Source organism: Schistocerca cancellata, chromosome 4 (assembly GCF_023864275.1).
Source record: "Schistocerca cancellata isolate TAMUIC-IGC-003103 chromosome 4, iqSchCanc2.1, whole genome shotgun sequence".
Lineage (NCBI taxonomy): Eukaryota > Metazoa > Arthropoda > Insecta > Orthoptera > Acrididae > Schistocerca > Schistocerca cancellata.
In genome coordinates, this window is record NC_064629.1 from 310,544,466 (window position 1) to 310,562,405 (window position 17,940).

The following is a 17,940-nucleotide window of genomic DNA, read 5'->3' on the forward strand; positions in this document are numbered from 1 at the left end:
GTCTGCTGCAGACAGGAACGAATCGATGCCCGCCCAACTTCAAACCGATCACGGTGGGGAGTTTTACAATGACCACTTCAAGACTGTGATGGCGCGGTATGGCATACACCACTACTCCACGTTTACCCATCTTAAAGCTAGTATCGTCGAGCGGTTGAACAGAACAATCAAAGCTCAAATGTGGATGCAGTTTAATCTTCGCGGTTCGTAGAAGTGGGTAGATACCCTGCCACAGATAAGTGCAAAGCATAACCGAACCAAACATAGTACAATAAAAATGAGACCGATCGATGTTCGCGATAATTCACTCATGGACACAGTATATTTCCGGATTAAAATGCTCGACCCTCGCAAACAGAGGTTCAATATAGGCGACTTAGTACGTATTTCAAAACACAAGACAGCGTTCGAGAAATCATACTTATCAAATCGGTCGGCTGAGATATTCACAGTATCCAAAGTGCAGCGAACCAACCCTAGGACATATATCTTAAAGGACGGAAAGGGCGAAGAAATTGCAGGATGCTTTTACACGGAGGAATTGCAGAAGAGTTCTGAACTAGACATATTTCTCATCGAGCGCGTGATAAGACGTCGTGGAAATAGAGCACTGGTTAAATGGCTAGGATTTCTATCATCAGAAAACAGTTGGATCGAAGCTGACATGTTAGTATATATCAGGGAGATTAGATCTCTATCTCCTCAGTAGCGTACCATGCACGATAGGAGGCACATCATAATAAGAGGTGGAGGTGGTGTTCGCGACAAGTTGCCTGTTGAATTGCACATTCCCGGATATAATTTCTGTGGGCCTGGAACAAAACTTCAGAAGCGTCTGGCACGAGGCGATAAAGGTATTAACCTACTAGACGAAGCCTGCCTTGAGCACGACCTCGCATACGCAGCAAATAAGGATGTCCCAGCACGCCACGTCGCCTACAGGATATTAGCAGATAAAGCCAAGCAAATAAGGCGAAGAAAAGATCTCGGAATAGGTCAACGTGTTTCTGCATTCGTGGTTGATAAAACCATGCGTGGAAAAATTAAGTTGGGCTTGGGTATGATGAATTTCAAACGAATTATGAAAGCAGCGCGAACAGCTTTGCGAGCGAAGAAAAGGAAGAAGAACAACAAACCCGGTTGTTTGAAAACCTGTATTCTCACCTCGATGTCTGCAGCTAAACGTGTGTTCAATGATGGGAACAAGAAGAAAAACACGACTTCAATTAAATCACCTACGGTCCTACCACTACCAAAGACTTCGGGCGGAATTATCCCGTTCCTCGTTCCAGCCCTTGCAGCCCTGTCCGCTGTAGGTTCACTCACAGGTGGTGCCGCAGCTGTAGCCAAAACGGTCAAAAACGCACAGACTGCACAAGCCCAACTAGAGGAAGCCAGAAGATATAATCGCGCTATGGAGGCAGCAACTATCGGAAAAGGTCTCTACTCGAAACCATACAGGAAAGGACTAGGTCTCTTCATAAATTAAAAAAAAAAAAAAGTCCGTTGGTTATCAAACCCGACCGAGTGCTCACGAATAAAGATCTAGTTAAAATTATTAAACAAAAACTTCAAATTCGTGGATTCCGCGGCGTCTTTATGCGGAATACGTTACCGAAGACCATGTGGCGGACTAATGAGTGCGGAATTCTAAATTTAGATGTTGCTGGTGGTCCAGGGACCCATTGGGTTGCGTATGTTAAGAAGAGTCCAAATACAGTTCAGTATTTCGATTCATTCGGCGATTTACAGCCGCCTGAAGAATTACAACGCTACTTCACCAGCAAAAGACGCGTCTTCTACAATGTCCGGCGATATCAGGACTTTAACACATATCTCTGTGGTCATCTCTGCGCTATGTTCCTCATCACAGTGACGGCGAACCCCCTCTAGAATGCGTCATCGTCAGATCATGTGCGCGATATATAAAAGAGCTGTCATTGAACACATGACATCATTTGATGTTTAGATTACGCGCAGATTACTTTCCGCCCATTGATTTAAGTGCAGGGGACTGGAGTATTGTACTGATTGGTCCAGAGACGTATAATAGCATTCCAAATATTACACAGAGCAACAATAAACTACATCTTGAAATTGACGGCTGGAAGGAGATTCTACAAATACAACCTGGTGCCTACGATATTGATGATTTAAACAAACTCTTAAAACAGTCAGAAAAATGTATTGAACTGCGGCCAAACATTAATACCCTTAAATCTGAAATACGGACAGAGAGTGCTAAGATCGACTTTACACAGAGACATTCAATTGGTCTACTGCTAGGTTTTGCGAAGGATCGTGTTTTGGTGAAGGACGGAAGTAAATTTTACTCATCAGATCATGCTGTAGACATACTCGCAGTGAGTACAATCCACATTGAGTGTAATATTTCCACAAACTCATACCTGAACGATAAATTGATTCACTCAATTTACGGATTCTTTCCTACAGTCGGCACAGGGTATAAAATAGTTCAATCTCCCACATACGCTATATATCTCCCGGTGACTGTTCAGATACTGGGCTACCTTGAACTGCGTATTGTGGATCAGAATAATCAGCTTAGAGGAGAAGAGATCATTGTACGCCTGCATCTAAGGCGAGATGGGAATAAGGTATAAAGCTAACATACTAGGCTCACAACCCGTTAGTGCAATGCGGAAGGGCAAGGTGATAACACGCCTTAATTACGAATTCCTCATTTCAGCAGGTTTAAAACCGCAGAATGACGTCACTCAACGTAACTCAGTCAGTAGAGTATGATGGCCGAATTATTCGTCATGAATACCACTCACACAAACCCTACGCTTCAAGCACATTTAACAAAAATGATGAAATTAGGATTGTTATCCAGCATCAAGACGCGATAACACTGCCTAGTAAGAGCATCCTCTATCTGGACTATACATTTAAGAAAGCTGACGGGACTGCCGTAGCGCTCTCGAAGCTCACTCGAAATGCCGTAGCATTCCTGTTTCAAGAGATATGCTATGAACTCATCGGAATTGAAATAGACCGAACTAGAAATGTTGGTATTACATCAGCCCTTAAGACTTACGTTTCAGCCTCACCCTCTGATTCAAACAGTTTGGAAAGTGCTGGGTGGTTCATACACTCCTGGAAATGGAAAAAAGAACACATTGACACCGGTGTGTCAGACCCACCATACTTGCTCCGGACACTGCGAGAGGGCTGTACAAGCAATGATCACACGCACGGCACAGCGGACACACCAGGAACCGCGGTGTTGGCCGTCGAATGGCGCTAGCTGCGCAGCATTTGTGCACCGCCGCCGTCAGTGTCAGCCAGTTTGCCGTGGCATACGGAGCTCCATCGCAGTCTTTAACACTGGTAGCATGCCGCGACAGCGTGGACGTGAACCGTATGTGCAGTTGACGGACTTTGAGCGAGGGCGTATAGTGGGCATGCGGGAGGCCGGGTGGACGTACCGCCGAATTGCTCAACACGTGGGGCGTGAGGTCTCCACAGTACATCGATGTTGTCGCCAGTGGTCGGCGGAAGGTGCACGTGCCCGTCGACCTGGGACCGGACCGCAGCGACGCACGGATGCACGGCAAGACCGTAGGATCCTACGCAGTGCCGTAGGGGACTGCACCGCCACTTCCCAGCAAATTAGGGACACTGTTGCTCCTGGGGTATCGGCGAGGACCATTCGCAACCGTCTCCATGAAGCTGGGCTACGGTCCCGCACACCGTTAGGCCGTCTTCCGCTCACGCCCCAACATCGTGCAGCCCGCCTCCAGTGGTGTCGCGACAGGCGTGAATGGAGGGACGAATGGAGACGTGTCGTCTTCAGCGATGAGAGTCGCTTCTGCCTTGGTGCCAATGATGGTCGTATGCGTGTTTGGCGCCGTGCAGGTGAGCGCCACAATCAGGACTGCATACGACCGAGGCACACAGGGCCAACACCCGGCACCATGGTGTGGGGAGCGATCTCCTACACTGGCCGTACACCACTGGTGATCGTCGAGGGGACACTGAATAGTGCACGGTACATCCAAACCGTCATCGAACCCATCGTTCTACCATTCGTAGACCGGCAAGGGAACTTGCTGTTCCAACAGGACAATGCACGTCCGCATGTATCCCGTGCCACCCAACGTGCTCTAGAAGGTGTAAGTCAACTACCCTGGCCAGCAAGATCTCCGGATCTGTCCCCCATTGAGCATGTTTGGGACTGGATGAAGCGTCGTCTCACGCGGTCTGCACGTCCAGCACGAACGCTGGTCCAGCTGAGGCGCCAGGTGGAAATGGCATGGCAAGCCGTTCCACAGGACTACATCCAGCATCTCTACGATCGTCTCCATGGGAGAATAGCAGCCTGCATTGCTGCGAAAGGTGGATATACACTGTACTAGTGCCGACATTGTGCATGCTCTGTTGCTTGTGTCTATGTGCCTGTGGTTCTGTCAGTGTGATCATGTGATGTATCTGACCCCAGGAATGTGTCAATAAAGTTTCCCCTTCCTGGGACAATGAATTCACGGTGTTCTTATTTCAATTTCCAGGAGTGTAGATGCAGCGGATGGGGAGGGTGGACAAAGCCGATTTACCGCGTGCGTGCCACTAAAAATGCTCATGGGTTATTTTGAGGATATGCAGCGAATAATTATCAACGCTAAACAGGAACTTATTTTGGTGAGAAGTGCAAGTGACGAGAATTCATTCTCTCAAACAGCTGCAGAGGATGTTCAAATCAAGATTAATAGCATATCATGGAAAATGCCTCACATCACCGTTGCCGACGAGGAGCGCTTGAAGCTCTTAAAAGTTCTGAATGCTGGCACCTACTTACCACTAACTTTCCGATCATGTGAGCTTTTTGAATACTCAGTCCTACCTACAGCGTCCACACACACTTGGGCTATTAAAACATCAGTGCAGTTGGAAGCACCTCGATTCATCATACTCGCATTTCAAACTCAAAGGCGTGCTAATGTATCAAAGGACTCAACTGAATTTGACCACTGCAAGTTAACTAACGCCAGAGTCTACTTGAATTCAGAATACTACCCATATGAGAATCTACATCTACAGTGGGACAGCGATGTATACAGTCTGGCATTTGACATGTATGCGAGATTCCGAGCATCTTACTACGAAGGTGTTGAAAATGAAGGATGCCTACTCAGCCCACAGAGTTTCAAGAAACTAGCGCCAATAATCGTGATTGACGGTTCAAAACAGAATGAGATAATTAAATCAGGACATATAGATGTACGGATTGAGTTTGAATCTTCAGCGAACTTCCCTGATCAGACTTTGGCATATGCTCTCGTTCTGCATAATCGTCTCATTAACTACTGTCCGCTCACTGGTGTAGTGCAACGAGTTGTATAAATTAATACACACTCTGCTAGCTCTAGCGTAGATCACGATGTTACCTGAAATCTTCAAATATGCGGCTATCCAGAATCTGGAATACTACAATTGTTCACTTATCCATCAACTTAGACAGCGAACGTGTGAAGAAGAAAAAAATAGTTTTGTGTCAGCATCTGAAAACGTAAAATTACTTTTAAAATGGCTCACAAATAAATAAATAATTTTTCTTCTTCATAATAATTCTTGTTGTTTTCTTTCTGTGACACCTACTTCCACAGAAGTAAGTTTATTGGTGATACTGTTCGTGAAGCACACTCCACTGGAGCTGTCTGAGCCAGTTCACCTGCTTCCACCTCGCCTGCGCGGCGATGAGTCAGCCGTTGAAAGTGACAGGACCTGAAAGAGAGAGTGCTAGGGTCGGCTTCGCCAGATGCCCGCCGTTTAAAGTGACTGGACCACAAAGAGAGTGGCGGGGGCTATTTGTGACCGGCAGACGAAGTCCAGCACGTATCATTCAGATTTCATCTCTGTCTTTAAATCAGTAAAAGCCTTAAAGACTTATAGGTCTCTCTCTGTGACAGTGCAACGTATATGGATCATGGTTGAGGGTGAAATAACAACAAACTCGGGCAATTTTTTTTACAATAAAATAATTGAATTTATTATTCAATTCAGATTTTTTAACCGTTGTTTGCGACATATCAGTAATAGTAAAATGATTCATTTTTTTTTCACATTATATGAGTTTACAGATACATTATTTGTCTTCAAGTAAAACTATGAAAGTTCTGATCTTTGCAGATAGGTATTTTTATATTATTCATAAATATATAAGCACTCTACAGAGATAACTCTCTCTCTCTCTCTCTCTCTCTCTCTCTCAATCAGAGTCCCCCCACCCCTTCTCTCGCTACAAGTGAGTAGTGTGAGTACGGGCGAGTTTCAATGGCGTCATCACAGATGACCCTTTTATCGTCGTGAGGCGACAGACCGATTTTAAACTGCAGCACTGTGTACACCTCATGCGCTATCGATCGTATACTAGTTTGCCGGACAATATGCTGCTGCTGCAGCTCAGCACCGAGAACACCACCACGTAGGCACTGCAAATAGTCTTCGATAGACAGAGCTCGTGATACCATCCATCGTACCCCTTCAGCCCGTCTCTGAGTGGGACCTTCCAATGTGCGATATGCATACATCTTGGACCGAAGACCTACAAACTCCACAATCGGCAATCCATTCGTCTCGTCTTTCATGAGACCGATAACCTTCTTGTTTTGCGGAACAATACCATAAGGATTATTGGCCGCATAAGAAGACGTGTCGAATTCATTGGCATGGTACCTAATTACTTCATATGGATCGCAGTTCTTCACCCAATAGATGAAACTATCTGTATCCATATAATATAAAGTAATTTAGGATCTGCGAAATGAGTTTTCGCAAACTCATGATGAAAGCGGTACATGTGGAGTTTGAATAGGTCTAGTATGCACATCCCCACATAGACAGGTTTAGTAAACTCTACTGCAGTTTTAGCCATCTCCACAACAACAAAATTCTTATTGAAAATAGTGACCCGTTTAAAATTTGGTCTGGCAATGCATTTTCGTACGCCTTAACGCCCATCCCACTGCGTTCTAATAAAAATTTCACATCGTTCCCTCAAATTCTCCATAGTTTTTCCGAAAATTGAATTATTCATTAATTTATAAAAATCTTTCTCAAAGTCACATGACGCGGAAATTCTCTGTCTCGTATTCAGATCAATACACTCCTTCAACCAGGGTGACTGCTTGAAGGAGAAGGCCGAGGTGATTTTAACCAGCTCCATACCCAAGCTGAGGCATTGCTGGAGGTTAAGATAGTGAATGATGTACCTCTGCTTGTCCCCCAGCGTTGTCATCAGTTTCGGTGTGGAACCTTCTCTCGGAACTAGTTGCCCTGGACACAGCGGCAAATCGGCATGCGCGTCATGCAAACTAATAGGGTATTTGAGTTCTGCCTCCACAACTTACCCTACATCAGAATCGGCGGCCATACCCCCCCCCCCCTCTGATTTTTCCTCCTAATCCCTTGCATTCATCTTCGGACAGCCACGCAAACTCGCGAAAGGGCATTATTCCTTCATAGAATGTCCGTATAAGTTATTCACATCGAGATACAATATATAACTTGAATCAAGGGATGCGTTAAACCTGTCACCCATCCGTGGGTTATTTGCTTTCGTGTGTCTATGAATACATTGGCAGAGCCCCCCACAGATCCCTCGCTCAAAGAAAAGAAGCATGTCAGGATCGGTCAATAATTCGATACTGCACTTCGTTTTCTTGAGCATCGCGTCCCAAGACAACCCAGGTGCCGTGTAATAAAAGGCAGGGTCCAGAGAATATGTGGTCATACATAGACTCCGGAACTTCTCGAAAACGTCCGCAAGCAAGCGCACGTCTGTGTCCATGTAAAGACGTGCGTACTCTCCTGAATCAGAAATGCTGAATTCCCGCCAGACATTCACGGCATGCTCATAGTCTGCATTCGTTATCGTGTCGCCTGTGAGGTTGCTGGAGAATACAGTTATGTCGGGTAGCCTGGTTTCGTCGGGTTTGGCCATACTATTCACATACTCGTATGGAAAAACCCCTTTCCTAGTCACAAGTTGAAACTTTTCCTCGTAGGGAAATGCAGCTCGAGTGATATGCATATCAGCCAGAGGTAGAGTTTCAACAAGTTTCTGTAGTGGTGCCTGCATAAAACGTAGTGTATCGAGGAAGCGCAGCGTAATTCTTGGCGTCATTCGTTTGGAGAGTGATATATACTTCTCGACGCTCTCAGGTAGAACACTAACTTGATTTTTCCCCCAACCGAAATCTGCCAAGTGCTCAACTAGAAAATGAGCATCACACCCACTTAAATTATGAAAGAAAACTGCTATGTGCCTAGGTAATTGGTATTTCAAATTGCTCTCATTGTGAGCTGCGCCACGGAATTTCCCTGTAAGATGACAGTGGTCCCTACGAGGAGTTTCCACTTTTCTGTCCAACGGCAGCCCACAAATATGACACTCGGTGGCTTTATTATACAAATCTTCTTTCTCCTTCGATTTGGTCATTGGAACGTTGCCGCCGTACAGCTTATCAACTTCCAGTGAAAATTTTTCAAGCTCAGAGATGAACCAAATCGATGGATTATCGCTGACGTAAGATTTGTATCGGTTAAGGTTGGTGTCATATGACGATACAATTTGGTACGCTGCCGCATGGGGTACGTGTTTCTCTGTAAAGGTAGTGTGTGAGGTGGTAGGATCGCCTTCACAGCGGGTCACAGCAGCGAGGAGGCACTCAAAGTCGGCGTACACAACAAACGGGCAGCGCTCCTGGTGGTGAGCATTCCTAAACTTTATGAATTTGTTTTCCTCTGTGGGCATAATAACAAGTACCGTATCCTTGGAAGTACAGTCTACTAGATGCGTAGCTAATAACTGTTCAGAAGAGAAATAATTGAGACACCTTAAACAAATATGTTTTACATTAAGTTTGGCTGATAGTTGGGAGGAAAGGAGTCAGGACATGTCCTTGATCCAGACATAGTGATAACTGTCACCTTCAGAAAAGAGAAGCATATTTACATGCAGCTTACGCTCACCGGCAAATTTTGAGAAATGGTGGGGGCCGACTACGACATGCTTGTCTTGCTCGTCTGACTTACTTTTCTTCTTCTCCAGGCCATAAACGTGTACCGATATTCCGGTATTCTGCGCCTCAAATTTAGGTATGTCCTGGATCTTGACGGGGAACTCAATACCATCAAAGTTATAATGTGTGTTAATATCACTGATTTTGTATGTACCCGGATGATAAGGGCAATCTCTATAATTGTAGTTTCTCTCGCAAGCCAGGATTGACCATGCAAAACAAGCGTGATCTTTTGTATTTTGGACATTAATGCATGCTTGTTTATTAGCTGTATTTTTAGGGAGCTTGATATAGCTAGACCTTCCATTTAACAGATCGTGGACATGTATATGGATGTCCAGGTGTAGAATTCTGCTGAGTGCCTTAGCTGAGGCCGGCCAGAGTGGCCGAGCGGTTCTAGGCGCTACAGTCTGGAACCGCGCGACCGCTACGGTCGCAGGTTCGAATCCTGCCTCGGGCATGGATGTGTGTGATGTCCTTAGGTTAGTTAGGTTTAAGTAGTTCTAAGTTCTAGGGGACTGACGGCCTTAGTAGTTAAGTCCCATAGTGCTCAGAGCCATTTGAACCATTTGAACCTTAGCTGAGCCGTTGATTTCCATCTCGGAAAAGCGGCGGAAAAGCGGCCCGATATGACACTCAAGGTAGATTTACGAAACCACTCGGCGATCGATGTGCTCCGCGTTATGACGCAATTATCGCCCCAAAGATAATGAATGCCGGTCTCTTCCTGACGAGACTGAACTTTGGGGGGGGGGGGGGGGTGCGATAACTCAATGCAGAGCACTGCACTGCACTTAACGGCGGGATACCGCGGATTATCGACTACCCTGAGGAGTTCGGTTTCCAGGACAGGGAGGCATGCGTTCAAAAATCCAACAGGATCGCGGTACCCCCCTGCAGGGTTTTCGATGCGAGTGACCGAGATTCGCTCCTCGAAGGCGTTGGCAAACGCCGAGTACTGCAACTGAGATATGGTGTCACCGACCTGATCTACTTCAATAAAAGGGCGGGGGAGAGAACTGCCGCTAGCCACAGGGCGATCACTAATAGTATTACTACTACTAATACTGGGGGTCCAGCCGGTGGATGATGGTGCTGGCGATGGCTCGTGATCATCATTTAATGAGACTGGTATTCGTCTCGGTACACGAACTTTGCACTGGCGGTATCATGGGCAGTCAGCTTCGGGAGGTGGAGAAGGCGGCGACGAGAGGTCAGTGGGGCAGCCAGTCTGCGTGACCTTGGTAGTGGCGGTGGCGACCACTCCCCTTGTGGCGGCTGTAGGCGGCCAGTGCGAGCAGCCGGGCAGAGGTTCGGCGATCTTGCCAGCTGCATCTTCCCGCACACGTGGTGGCTGGGAGGAGCCAGACTGCGTGACCTTGGTAGGGGTTGCGGTAGATGCAGCTTCGCGCGCAGCGACCGAGGGTGCTTTAGCTGCGACTGGCACGCGCGCGACCGTCAGCTGGGGGTCGACCGCTGCAGAGATAAAGTAAAGTAATATAAGTACACTGTCTACGGCGGTGAATTCAAACGATGGCAAAGATAGTTATAATGAGAGTGAATGAGTAATTTCCTTTTTGGCTCTGACTCCAGGGCATGAACAATTCATCCGGGCAATCCATCGCACCGTCGAAAAAATAATCAAGTCTTTATAATGGTCTAGAACAAACAAGATATTTTATAAATGGAATTGCTAGAGAAGAAGACATAAGTATATTAATATTATTAGACATAGGTAATTTTTGACTTACAAGCAGGCGACTGTTGCTGGATGGCCTGGATCTGTTCATCAATAGAATGAAGATCGTCGATGGCGTTTCCTGTAACAGAAGGAAAGATAATTTTTAGTTATTTTGAAAACGATAGCTAGAGTGAAAGAGGAGTTATTTTTCGGTATACTCACGTGAGTGATGTTGTTCTGGAGCTGGGGGCTGAATCCAATTATGTATTGGACTACGTGGGGCAGCCCCCAGCTCTGCTTCTAGCTGCATTTGCCTTAGGTGATCTAGAAAGAACGAAATAATAATAGTAATAATAATAATCATCATCATCATAATAAGACATATGAAATAGGAAAAGAAATTTTTAAAATTCTTAATGTAAATGAGTTGAATATTAAAAAAAAATTATCTCACAAGGCAATTCCGACTGTGACTGTAGCACAGGAGCAAGTTGGACTCGAGCCCACTCCTCGCATTCAAGGATCAAGTCCGCTAGGTCCACTATAACAATGAGATGAATTATATAATTAATAAGCGGAAATATATATAAGGTATACAGGAAAATGGATAATGAAGAAAAAGAAATTATTTACTTACTCGGTAATGGCGTATCCTGGACCTTGGACCTCTTGGGTGATGAGGGCATGCTGGCTGAGTTAGCTCTTTTCATCTTGTTCAGCAGCGAAAAAACAAACGAACAATGCGGTGGACAACGGACGACTGAGAATGATGAGCAGGGGGTGACTCCTTATATAAGTGTGATGACGTAGGTCACGTGATCTTAGGATGAATGAATGGGTGTTGAGGATTGTGCGGGGGTCGTGAATGAGTTCACTAGCAACTCTGGTGGCAGATAACTGAACTACGCAGATACTTCCAGGACATGGGGGAGAGCTGAGCATTTTATAAAATAATTGATCGTATTTAGAATGGAGAGTGAATTGAGGATTTCAGATCATAAGATGTGTTAGGGTGTATGATTTATTATTAAAAAGTATTTTATATAGATGTAATTGGAGGTTGACTGTATTAAATGGTTCAAATGGCTCTAAGCACCATGGGACTTAACTTCTGAGGTCATCAGTCCGCTAGACTTAGAAACTACTTAAACTTAACTAACCTAAGGACATCACACACATCCATGCCCATGGCAGGATTCGAACCTGCAACCATTGCAGCAGCGCGGTTCCAGACTGCAACGCCTAGAACCGCTCGGCCACACCGGCTGGCGTCTGTATTAAGAATGGCGTTAGTAAGGATGAAGGACATGATTTAGAAAGTATGGATAGGATTATGGTTAAGTATTTGTGAGCAGATATATAGAATTTGGCTCTGTTCTTATTTTGTGTAGATGTGGATTTGAGTTGCGAAGTTTGCATTAGATCGACTTGCAGAGGGGAGTAGCTACGAGCGCGCGATGAATTGCAGTATTTCGAGGTTAACTACATGTGGGGTGAGCGATGTTCTCGGCTTAGGTACTGGAAGGCGTGCTCCAGCCATGTCCTAGATGGCGTGGATTGAACAACAGTATTCGGTTCATAGTTACAATATTTACAGAGGCGTATGTCGGACGAGAGTATAAAGGAGGAGACCGTGACGTGGACAGCCTCGCGCTCGTGGCACGAGAGAGAGAGGCAAAGGTGACTTAGGTTAGTGGCTTTCTTTGCTAGAAGTGGAGTACACAGTAGTACATGTTAGCGAATGAAGATGGGTCAGTAAAGGGATGTAGTGGTCGGTAGGGAGTTTAACTATTTCATTCGAAGTGCAGGTGGACTTTGCTTTTTCGGACGAGAGACATTAATTAATTGGGCAATTTAATTAAGTAGTGATGGGTACTTTGTGTTAAATTAAATTGATTGCATACGGAACTAGGGATGTACGATTGATCAAGTATACAGGAGTGGGGATAATGAGAATAGGGTGATCACTTCAGTTAGGGCAGAACACACGTGCTGTTGTGGAAGTTTCCAGTCTTAAGAAAATAGGGTTTGGCGGGAAAGTGCCCGAGTGCGTTCTTTGTCCGAGAAATTCACCTGGTGGATGGTGAACAGCTGTGTGAGGTCGGTATCTGCAGGTTCGGACTTTCCCAGGAAAACAACTTTGGCGCCAAAAGTGTGTCAGGGAACGTTCGACCATTCTGTGATTCAGCTCTGAGGCAAACAATTTTGGCGGGAAACGTGCGGAGGCGACGAATACACGTGGTGTGTGGACAAGGGGCCGCCGTGACGTCATACTCGGCAAGTTCCAGTATGTCCAGCGAAAACATGTTTACGACGTGGGAGTGATCGCTGGGCTCGCCCCCAGCGCGAGTGGCCGGCCGCCTCACGTGACAGGTGTCGGCAGTGGCTCCGCGCGCTGGCCAGGGGGTGGCGAGGATTTGAACTAATTCAGTTGGAGCGCGGACGTCGTGGTGATTGCACTGTGATATCAAAGACGTGTGTGCTGACTGTGATGGAGAACAAGTGGTGACCGTACTGCTTGAAATAGAGTCTTCAGTTCCTTCCCCCCTGCAAAATCAAAGGACGTGACTTATGTTACTGTAAGTGCAGTTTATTATTTGACGCGATTATGACAGGCTACCAGTGAAAAAAGATAAGTGACAGAGGAAGCTCGTACGTGTGCTCAATTATGGTGTTGGGATTTGAACTTGTGATAGATTTTTGTTATGGATGTAAGGAAAATGCCTTTCTCACCGAGAAAATCGTACATCTTGAATAAATAATAAATGATAATAATAAATAGAAGTACGGTATTCGAGACAATATCGTGCTGGAATTTGAATTTGGCGCAATTTTCTAGTGGAGGTAGGCCTATAAAAATTAATAATAATAATAATAATAATAATAATAATAATAAATGATAATGAATGATAATTAATGACAATGAATGATAATGAATGTTAATAAATGATAATGAATAATAATAAAGAGAAGTACAGTCTTCGCATGCATTATCCTGTTGGAATTCAAACTTCCTGCCATTTTTTCTTCTGGAGTCTTAGGTTAGTGGACATAGCACAATTGTCCTATTTTCCCGCCAAAATTCAAACTTCCCGCCATTTTTTCTTGAGGTTAGCACAATTGGCCTATTTTCCCGCCAAAATCCACCATCTTGGATGACGTCATGCAATGTTGCAAAGTCTACATGCCGCCATCTTGGATGACGTCATCGCTGCCATCTTGAATTAATCTGGCAACAATGCAGAGTGCTCTGGCATGAACTTTGCCCTACTACTGGTGTGACTATTGGAAATGATATCAAATGAAATGATCAGATTACAGAAGTAACGGATAAGGCGAACTCTAGATCCTGAAGCGATGCAGTCCTTCAACAAAGGAAATAGCTTACAATACGTTAGTTCGTCCAGTCTTAGATTATTGTTCGTCGGTATGGGACCCTTACCAGTTGGGTCTGATTCAAGAGATTAAGAAGGTCCAAAGTGACTGGTACATTTAGCCATCGGAAGAGCGTTACAAATCTGATAAAAAGTTTGAAGTGGGACACACTTGCAGATAGACGGAACGATAAACGGAAAGGGCTGCCCACTAAATTCCGAAATCAGATCTTCACCGAGGATGTAGGATATTATTACCACCAACTTCCAAATCGCGCAATGTTCACCATTCAAAGATAATGGAAATTAGATCTCGTACTGAGGCGTTTTCCCTCGCGCGATCCGCGAGTGGAACAGCGGAGGGGGGAGGGGGGGGGGAATAAGACTTGGCGTGAATTGTGCCCTCCACCACACATCGCTTGGTGGCTAGCGGAGTATATATGTAGATGTAGATGACGACTTGGGCGGCTTTACAAGGATTTGAAGGTCCCTGGGAATTTTTTTACCCCGAGCGACCATTTCTGCTGTTACTGCGTCTCTAGCGACAACACAATATTTTTCGCCTGCTTCTGTACTGGCGGGTCGGCTTCTCGTGACATCTAGCTTTCATTTCCGTATTACGCAGGAGTGTCTGATTACTTGTTATCAGATAGTGTATTTCAAACGGGTGGCTTCCTATTTGGATCGCTGCTGCTACGGTCGCAGGCTCGAATCCTGTCTTGGGCATGTATGGGTGTGATGTCCTTAGGTTAGTTAGGTTTAAGTAGTTCTAAGTCTAGAGGACCTATAACCTCAGATGTTAAGTCCCATAGTGCTTAGAATCATTTGAACCTATCTGGATAATTATATTAGTATCAAGGAAGGTGATGGCCATTATACGTATTTCTAATCTAATTGTGGTTTTGTCCTGCTTGTTTCATTCTTATAAGAAAGTGTAGAATTGCCCGATAGTTCCTCTCTACATACAAACCATATCGTGTACGTACTTATACCTATACAACATATATTTTGTTAATTTTAGTATATGAGGAACTCTGTTTCAAATCTGTCTTTACGCATTTATGTTAACAGTATTGATGATGAGTAACCCACTGGCACCACATCTTTGTAACGATAGTCGACGTTTTTGAAACAGAACCAATAAAGCAACCCTAATTTTTATTTCTTTGTCTGCATTAAGGTTTTGTTTTCGTAGGTGTAATGCTATTGTATCATTTAAATCTTTTACTGAGCTACAGGAAAGAAAGTGTGTATTCTAAATAAACAAATTTACAATGGGTAGATATGTTATGCTGCTCTAATTATTACAGTGATTTTATACTATACCGTAACTTGTTCATCACTCCATTACCGTTTCGTGTGGTATGGTGCGTTGGAGGATGAGTTACTGCTGCTACTGGCTACATTGGAAAGATATCATTATGTTGCTTAATCAACTATACAGTAATGGTATACGAGTGGTCATTTGTGTCATGGTTCTGCCGTCTGTATTGCAGGAAATACTGGCGCACTAATCGTTGTCTACTATTAACCTCGCTAGATCGTGGATTGCTGTTGTTGGTCGTTACTTAGCCTCTGGCGTTTAGTTCATACAAAGAAATCTTCCATCTTCGCCACAAGTGTACTCGCCTTGTGTGCTTATGTTACTATGACCTCACTTTTATTCACTTATTTTGTAACTTTTCCTTTTTTTTTTAGCAAGAATGCCGTTCTTTTGCACCCTCATTTTAATTGTTGCTGTTGATGGAAATACAGTAGTTCTGCTTCATAATAACATCTGTATCTCATAGATATAGTATGCTGGATAAATAAATCTCGATCATATATTATCTGATAATACGCATTACCAACTACCGAGAGACCAGTCAGTTAAAATAACTCACGAAATTTTATAAGATACGTTAGTTGCGAGGCCAAGGGCTTCGTGGGCATTGTAAGCAGTAGATGTGCACTAATGGGGGACGAGAAACTTGTCAGTAAGTAGGGCATCCACGAGTGAGGAATACACTTTGGAAGATGTACGAGATTCCGAGCCTTTTAAGTGTCCAGCTGTAAAGTCTTTCTCCTTTGAAGGGCCAGTATCACATATATTCAGATTACTACCACAGTACCTGTAAGCTGGTGGATGACATCATACAAAAGAATGGCGGAATGAGAGAAATAGATGTGGACACAACAAGAAGCGATTTGCAGTGGTAGAACGTAAGGGGAAGCTGCATTGTATGATCAAAGAACTACGGGCAGCTACCTGGAATTGCAGTCTACGTTTGCTTACAAGCACTTCTGATGAGATTTCCACCTACACGTTACGGATAGCCTATGTCTCCGTCTTCACTGTCGAAAATCGCGGAAGGCTTGCCGAGAAACGGATGCCTACTGTTTGTGGAAAGCTGCGATATAGATAGTGCTCGATGTGAATCTGTGACCTCACGTGACCCCGTGCACCAGAAAGTCTCTTAAATTTCAGATTAGATATGAAAGCGGAGTTCTGTAAAAAAGGCACTGTTCTGTATGTCTTTTCGTATGGAGGATAGTTTCATATTCATGCACCAGTCGGCAGCTCGTGGTCTAGTAGTTAGCGTTGCTGCCTCTGGATCACGGGATCCCAGGTTCGATTCCCGGCCGAGTTGGGAATTTTCTCTGCACGGGGACTGGGTGTTTGTGTTGTCCTCATCATTATCAATCGTGTCATGTAGCTATATTGGACTGGGGAATACAATGGACTGTCTAAAAATTAGGACTTTGTACGGGCACTGATGACCGCGCAGTTTAGAACCCCAGAAATGAAACATCATCATCATTCATATACAAGTGTTAATTCTCATATTTTTATTCTAATATAACAGTAGTTAAGCTGCCAAAATATTTTTGTAAGGTAAGACGATTCCGTGATATTAGAATCAGCTGCAACAAGACAACTGAAACCTTCTTCAAGAGGAACGAAACCACAGTGCAACTTCTCCATGCGGATATTTGCCAGAAGGCATCATGGATTCACAACACTAATGGCCGAATGTTATGTATAATTAAAAAAAGAGGAGCGCAGAAACGGAATATTTGAGCGGCCCCTGTGTGTGCTATTCAATATGTCGCCATTATTGGAACTTTTTTCTTAACAGGAAAGGAATTCCTCCTGTTTCGAATAAGCTAGTGACTCAAAGATCAATATCTGTAACGTTCAGTTGTGTTTGTAGTTTTATTGTACATGGGACTTAATCTCTTCGTAAACTGAACAACGTAATCCAACAAAGACGCTGTTAGGAACCTCTTGTGTAGTCTAGAATCTTCAGATACCTTGAAGCAGGACGAGACCAGACCTATCTCTCGGCAGCATTGAATATGCCATGCACAACGTTTCAAAGCTTGAAAATAAACAAAATGACTGGATATGTTAAGAGATAATGAATACAGTCGTTCGTGTCCTTTCCATACGAAGTACCCTGACAATTGTCTTAAGATATTTAGGCAAATCATTGAAAATACAAATCTGGATGGCCGGACGGGGAATTGAACCTTCTTGATATGACAAAGCCAGGTAAAGAAAAATTTGGACGTAGGATTCAACAAACGATGGATTAGTATGCGATAAAGTATAGGAATATTGGCACTACGTGATCAAAATCTGAGGAACTTACTACAGCTTGAGGCAACAAATTTTTGACTGATGTTATGAAGCAGTACATACAGGAGAACAAATTTATTCTTTTAATTGACTCGTGGCGATGACAAACAAGTCCACAACGATACGGTGAGATTTTTCAAGTTGAGGAAGGATTACCAGTTTGCGTTTAAAAGTGATTTCCTAGAAATGCACTCCGCTATGCGACCCTGCGACGGCCAA